The sequence below is a fragment of the Pipistrellus kuhlii genome, unplaced genomic scaffold, assembly GCF_014108245.1.
Source record: "Pipistrellus kuhlii isolate mPipKuh1 unplaced genomic scaffold, mPipKuh1.p scaffold_m20_p_8, whole genome shotgun sequence".
NCBI classification, from domain to species: Eukaryota; Metazoa; Chordata; class Mammalia; order Chiroptera; family Vespertilionidae; genus Pipistrellus; species Pipistrellus kuhlii.
Window position 1 is genome coordinate 28,669,468 of NW_023425584.1, and position 7,373 is coordinate 28,676,840.

A 7,373-nucleotide genomic window follows, 5' to 3' on the forward strand; every position below is an offset into this window, starting at 1 on the left:
ATCCTCTGGGCAGCGGCGGGGCCGGGGAGCCCCTCGGGGGCGTCCCCAACACCTCCCTCCCCGGACCCGCGGTCACGCCGGCGCAGGACCAGGACCCGCCTCCGCCTCCGCCCCGCCTCACGACGCCCCCGGCCGCGGGCGAGGCCTCCGCCGCCAGACGGGCCGCCCTGTCCCCGCCCGCCCGCCCGGACCCCACAGGCCGGGGCTCGGCCTACCTCCCTCCCGGCAGGCCCGGGCGGTTTCGGCGGCGGCCGCGCCGAACGCCCCGCCTCGGCCCGCGTCCGCCCGGAGCGCCCGGCTCCGCCTGCGCCCCGCAGCCCGCGCCCGCTCGCGCCCGGGCCCCTCACTCACTCTCCGGCCGCCGGGCGCGCTCTCCACACCGTCGCTGCGCTTCCCCTCGGTGCAACTTTATTAGCAGCTCGGCCGCGGGACACGCGCACGGCGCCCGCTCGCCCAGGACCCGGATGAGGGAGGGAAAGAGCCCAGGGCACCCCCGTTCCCCGACCCCCCCGCGCGGAGGGCGGCGGAGGGCGGCGCATGCGCGCGAGCGCCGAGTGACCGCGGCGGCTGGGAGGGAGGGAGGGAGGGAAGGCGGCCTCTCCCCGCCGCCCGCCTGGGGCTCCGCGCCGCGGCCCCGCGCCCGCACTCCGGCTTCTCGCCGCAGGGGCCGGGCCGGCGGTGAGAGTCCGACCCTGGCCCGCGGCCCAGTTTACTGGAGCCTTGACCCCGTATACCTGGAAGATTTCGACTTTGATTCCCAGTCAGGACACATATCTAGGTTTTGAGTTCAATCCCTGGTCGGGCCTTTTACGTGAGGCAACCCAAGGATGTTTCTCCCTCACATCATTTCTCTCTCTCTCCCTTTCTCGCTCTCTCCCTTTCTCGCGCTCTCGCTCTCGCTCGCTCTCGCTCTCAAATCAATAAATATAAACACATCTTCGGGTGAGGATTTAAAAAAAAAGAGAGTGGGCTAGCTCCCACCCCCAACCATAGCCACTATCCATTTCCACTAACCAAATCAACCCACTTCATAATAAAATAATTGGCCTCAACGTGGACAATTGGAGATGTACCCAGTGATATATAAAGAGCAAATAAAGACATCATCAGTTGCAACTTTACTATTTTTATCGACTTGTACTAGAAATCTGAGTGAAGACCATCCTCTGAAAAAGTATCTTTAAAAACAAGCTCCTGAGTTATCTTAGCTCTTCTTAACTAGATGCGGCCCCAGACCCCTCTTAAATGGAAATCTTGGAGCCTCTCCTAGCCCCACCCTTGCAGGCACAGGTTGAACTCCCTGAGGGATACTTGGTGGATCTTGGTGCTGCAAGTGGCCACCTTGGAGATCCACCAAGTATCCCTCAGGGAGTTCAACCCCAGTAGCCCTTCCACCTCCTGGGGGCAGAGGATATCCTGTGGGGAGCCAAGCCCCTGAGCAGGTGGCAATCCTGCAGAGCAGAGGCCATCTATAGGTTGATATCACTCCATTCCATCTCCTGGGGCAAGAGTCTAACCCTTTCCTTAGTACTTGGGGCTATTCTCAATGCTTTCCCAATCCAATTTCCCAAAACTATCAGCATTTCCTAGAATATGATAGTGTACCACCTAGGGCAGGGGTGGGGAATGTCCCGCCTACTGGCCTATAAGGCCTGAGAAATCATTTGGTCTGGCCCTGCCAAGGCATTAGGGGTGAGTTAATTAAGTGTTTGACCAAATATAGTAAGCTAGTTTTTAAGTTGATAATTTTGTATGGTCCGTTACATTAAAAATATCCAAATGGTTGCCAAGACCGGTTTGGCTCAGTGGATAGAGCGTCCGTCTGTGGACTGAAAGGTCCCAGGTTCCATTCCGGTCAAGGGCATGTACATTGGTTGCGGGCATATCCCCGGTGAAGGTTGTGCAGGAGGCAGCTGGTCGATGTTTCTCTCTCATCAACGTTTCTAGCTCTCTATCCCTCTCTATTCCTCTCTGTAGAAAATCAATAAAATATATTTAAAAATATATATATATATATTTGGAGATATATATCTCCAAATGGCCCTGACTGGTTTGGCTGAGTGGATAGAGCGACAACCTGGGGACTGAAGGGTCCAGATTCCATTCCAGCCAAGGGCACATGCCTGGGTTGCTGGCTCCATGCCCAGTAGGGGGTGTGCAGGAGACAGTCAATCAATGGTTCTCATCATTGATGTTTCGGTCTCACTCTCCCTCCCCTTTCTTCTCTGAAATCAATAAAAATATATTTTTTAAAAATATATATCCAAATGGCCATTGGCAGAAAAAAAATTACCCAACCCTGACCTAGGAAATCCAATTTGGAGAGTAATATTAGTGAAGAAAAAAAAATATATTTTTACCTTAAAAGTTCAATACCCATTTACTAATATTCCACTATAAATAAATCCTTTTTAAATAATCTAAGTTTTTTTTTAATGGGATCCTTTTTAATCCTTTTATACCTTAATCTTCAAAAGTATTCCCAATCTGACCTTTTGTCACCAGTCTCCTGCCACCTTCACTGCTGAGCAAGGATCATTTCACCTGACACACAAAGGAGTCAGCTGCTATTTTGCTTCAGGCTCCTTCAGCCGTTTGTTTCCACTGTGAAGAGACAAAGCTAATATTGCAAATATCTGCCTCAGTGTGGCCATCTCAAATGTGGACAAGAGCCTAGTAAGGCAGTGTAGTGGGCCAGGTTGGGGAAACAAAGGGTCCCTGCTCTGATCAAAAGGAGCAGTTGCTTTTCCATGCAAGTCAGCTATCACCACAGGGAATTGTAGGAATCAGGACCCAGTGTTGGCAGATCTGATTTTTCAAAAACAGCTGGAAATCTGGATCCTAATGCAAAATGTTCTGTTTTAGATGTTAGCAACTCCTTTCATTTTTTTCTGTCTTTGTCATTCTCTTTCTTAGACAGTCAGGAGGCCAACCCTGTTACATGCCAAGCAAAACAAATCCATGGTCCCAATTTAGCCTGCTAGCCATAAGTTTGCAATCTCAGGTCTGCATCTTAAACCTCTTTACTACATCATAAACTTTGTGAAAGTAAAGTCTGTGTACTTTAACTCTTTGTCACACTCACTGATTATTTGTTGTTAATTCAGAATTTTCCAGCCCTTGGAAGGCACATATTTCTGGAGCCTGCATGGATTTACAACTCCCAGAAGTGCCTATAACCCTTCCTTGAAGGATGCTTTTTTTTTTTTTTCCTTCCAGGACTGATGTTTGCAGAGTGCTTTGTTGAACATTATAAGACATAACAATTTGGTTTAAATGTTTTGTACACTAGAGCCACTTCTTACTTCAAACAGATAGTAAAGTCCTTCTCCAAACAAACTGTTTGCTGTCTGGACAGTCACTGCACATATGTAAGGAACAATTTGTGATTACAGGATTTCTTGTAACAACCACATTTAAAAATCTCAAAGCCAACAGTTCTGTTTCCTGAACTGTGTGTCCACATATTGATCAAATCATCCAGAGACTCAACCTCTCCAAGTTGCTATGTGGGCTCAGCTTAGGTCTTAAATTGCAAAAGGTGATCATCTAGAAGAGAGGGATGGAAACCTTAGCAGCACAACAGCTGTCCCCAAGAGGACTGAGAAATTATCCAGACCACACAGGGTATAAAACATCAGACAGATCACTAAATATCTATATAGTCAAAAAGATATCAAGCAGCAGATGAACAGGCTTGCCAGAACCAGAGGAATGGAGTAAGGAAGTCACAGTTTTGGACTAGCAAATGGGATTTAAAAACAAATGAAGAATAGGATGATCTGAGCAGATAGATAATCAGTAGGGCACCACAACAGACGATCTGCTTTTCAGTTTTGCATTCACCTGACCAAAAACATCAGATAAAAGATAAATACTCGATTTTACTGTGAGAAATCTATTTCTGGATAATTTAGGCCTATACTTTCAACCATGGATGCCTGTGTACATATTTTTTTTAATATTTTATTGATTTTGTACAGAGAGGAAGGGAGAGAGATAGTTAGAAATATCGATGAGAGAGAGTCATCGATCAGCTGCCTCTTGCACACTCCCTACTGGGGATATGCCCGCAACCAAGGTACTTGCCCTTGACCGGAATCAAACCCGGGACCCTTCAGTCCCCAAGCCAACGCTCTATCCATTGAGCCAAACCGGTCCCGGCACCTGTGTACATATTTGATAATGTTTGAGGACTATGTTGGTTGTTACACTACACCTAAGAGGGAGGTACAAGTGGCATCTACTGAGTAGGCCAGTGATGCTGTCAGCATTCTGCAATACACAGGACAGCCTCCTTCTACCCAGAGTCATTCAGTCCCAGATGTCAATAGCGCTGAGGTTGAGAAAACCTAATAGTTTTTTTGTGTTTATTTTTAAATTGGGTTGATGTTTAGGGGAGGAAAAAATGGGCCTTTTCTTTGAATTTTTCCAGTAATTGTTTTAATCATTTGGTGGACAGAACCAGCCTATATGTTGACATGGAAGAAAAAAAAAATTTTTTTTTAAGAGAGAAAAGAAGGGAGAGAGAGAGAAAAACACACATCGATTTGCTGTTCCATTTACTTATCATTCATTGATTGATTCTTATGTGTACCATGACTGGGATCAAACCCAAACATTGGTGATAGTGATGACGCTCTAATCAACTGTGCTACCTGGCCAGGGCCAGAATCAGCCTAAATGTTTAGTGCATGACCTACTCCCACCTTGAATTTTCCAGACCAAGAAAGGAGGTAATTTTCAGGAAACATGAGATATGAAGAACTGGAGTAATTAATTCAGCCTTTCAATATTTAAAAAAAAATTTTTTTTAAGTAAAATTTTATTGTTAAATATGGGTAATTGAAGCAAATTGGTTTTGGTTTCAATATCCTTAATAAATATCTCAATTCCACCCTTTGCTGAAGCTTAGAAAATTCTCCCTAAATGACCAGTACACACCCAGTAGAAATGGAAGAATGTGATCATGGTTGGAAGTGTTACCCAGCATAGAAGGATCAGTGAATGAGTGGCATCAGAGAGACTCATAAAGGGTCTGGTAGCCACCTCAAAGACTCATAAAGGGTCTGGTAGCCATCTCACTTCCCCAGACAGTCATGGCAAGTGGACATCAGAGCAAAAAATATCTGTTTGTTTGAGTCTCCCAGACAGTGTCCTGGAAACAAAGCTGCCTTTTCATAGTCTGAAAATTCTATATTTCAACTGCCAAACTACCCTACCCCAATCCTCACTATTAGAAACAGTGCAGGAGCAAGAGCTAAAGTAGGAAATGTTGTGAGAAGAGTGAGTTTCCCAGGAAATGACGAGCAAAGTCGTAACTCACGATCCCATCTGAGAGAGAGAGAGAGAAAAAAAATCATGTTACAATTTTCAAAAGAAACTTGTGTTCGTTTTTTAACAGAAGGAGCCAAGATCCTGCACCAGCCAGAGAATACACTAAAAGGATTTCATCCAATATTTGAAAGGATTTTTCCAGCAAAATTTGAGTGTTCTGATGTGAAATGTTTCCTTCATAATCCACAGACCCCTATTTTCACAACTCAGAAGCTGAGAATCTTACTGGATTGAAAAAAAGGAAAAAGAAAGTAAAAGAATGACATTTCCCTCCGCCGGGAGCACAGCAATCTCACGACTCTAGACTTCAGGGTTGGATATCAGAGATCCCATGAGCCCCTGGAATGAATATGCACACTTTTGTGTATTACCTATGTACAAATTTTCTGCAAAAAACAGTCCATAGCTTTCATCATATTCTCGAAGGGTTTCCTGACCCCCAAATGTCTGCCGATGCTTAAAGCAGTGGTTACTTTATGTGTGGTGTAAATTTAATGTGTCCATTTTAAGTTATCTTCTCTGTTTTCGGAGCAACCTCATTGGGAGAGGCCTCTCTGGGGAAGGCCGCTTGGTGGAGAAGGTAGGAACCCGGCTTGCCTGTCTCCAACCATCTGCTACATTAAAGACGGCCTCCTGTGGCTGGAATCCAAAACACAAAATTAAAAGGGCTGCTTGCACCCAGAGTCATAAAACAAAGAGGCTTTCTAAAGCAGGGCTTGGACCGAACACTCATTTCTTCCTGACTTCAGCAGCATCTGTTCTTCCCGATGGCGAACACTCTCCAAGTTAACTCAACTGACCTCCATGGTTCTCCGTTCTCAGTTTTCATCCTCAGAGACGGAGTCTCAGAAGAGCCCAACCACATGTGCACTCCGCCACGAATCCAGAGCAGCAGGTGAAAATCGGGGAGTGTGCTATGGGATGGGGGAGACGCAAAGGAGACGGAAACTTCACGTTCTCTAGGGTGCCTTGGAACGGCACTAATCTTGGTTGTGAGAACTCTGAAGCCAGACGCCCTGTGTGAGCACAGGCTGCCTCACGACCTGTGTCAACTCGCACAAGCTTCTAACCAATCTGTGTTCCAGTCTCTTCATTTGTGAAATAGGGATAACAATAGTAGCAACTGATTAGAATTATTATGAGGATTAAATGAATACAGACTTGTTAGGTGCCCAGAACAGTGCCTGGCACATAGTACATGCCATGCAAACGTTTGTTTTAAAAACACACATTTCCAGCCCTACCTAGTTTGGCTCAGAGGATAGGACATTAGCCTGTGAACTGAAGGGTCCTGGGTTCGATTCCAGTCAAGAGCACATACTGGATCCCCAGTAGGAGACATCTTATCATTGATGTTTCTATCTCTCTCTCTTCTTTTCTCTCTGAAATCAATAAAGATATTTAAAAATAATAATAACACGTATTTTCATTGATATAACAGCACTTTCTAAAATATCCTTCCCAAATTCATTTGAACATAAATTGTATATTCACTGTACCTGAGAGTAGATCCTCTTCTCTTCTTACTTGAATAGGAGATCTCATTTACTCTCAAGTATGATCTATCACAGATAATTCCCAAATTTCTGTTTCTATCTTGCACTTGGCTAATGAACTTCGGGCCCTTAAACTATCCTCTTACTGTCTCTACTGGACTGCAGATTTTGGATTTTGTCTGCCTACCATACTCTCTAGTCTCCATTCTTCTGCTTCCTTTATGGTATCATTGCCCCTCTATATTAACCACAATACCAGACATTTCACCTCAGAGATGGGCATGTGACTCAGGAGGGTTATCATAGTTCTCCATTAGCCAGGCCATCATGATTGATTTGTAAATGGGCATGTGACCCAAGCAAAGTAACATATATTATCCCTTGGACTTTTGTTTGGATGTTGAAAGAAAGAAGTCCTCTTTCTTGTCATTGCTAAGGTAAGGGTGACTCAGGCTGCCAAGGAACATCTGCCACCATGTAAGGCGGGTTACCTGGAGCCAAAAGAGAAAAGCAGAGCTGATGTACAGAGGAGAAGCCCTC

General features: G+C 45.7%; 1 protein-coding gene across 2 annotated transcripts in view; it reads right to left on the reverse strand.

Moving 5' to 3' along the window:
* Positions 1-479, reverse strand: part of SMAD5 (SMAD family member 5) — a 44,629-nt gene extending 44,150 nt beyond the window's left edge. The window contains exon 1 of one of the 2 annotated variants that reach the window (XM_036424955.2): positions 352-479. The gene's annotated coding sequence lies outside the window, so the exon portion shown is untranslated. The remainder of the gene's footprint in view (positions 1-351) is intronic. The other variant, XM_036424956.2, reaches the window with a different exon arrangement.
* Between the last annotated feature and the right edge of the window lie 6,894 nt (positions 480-7,373).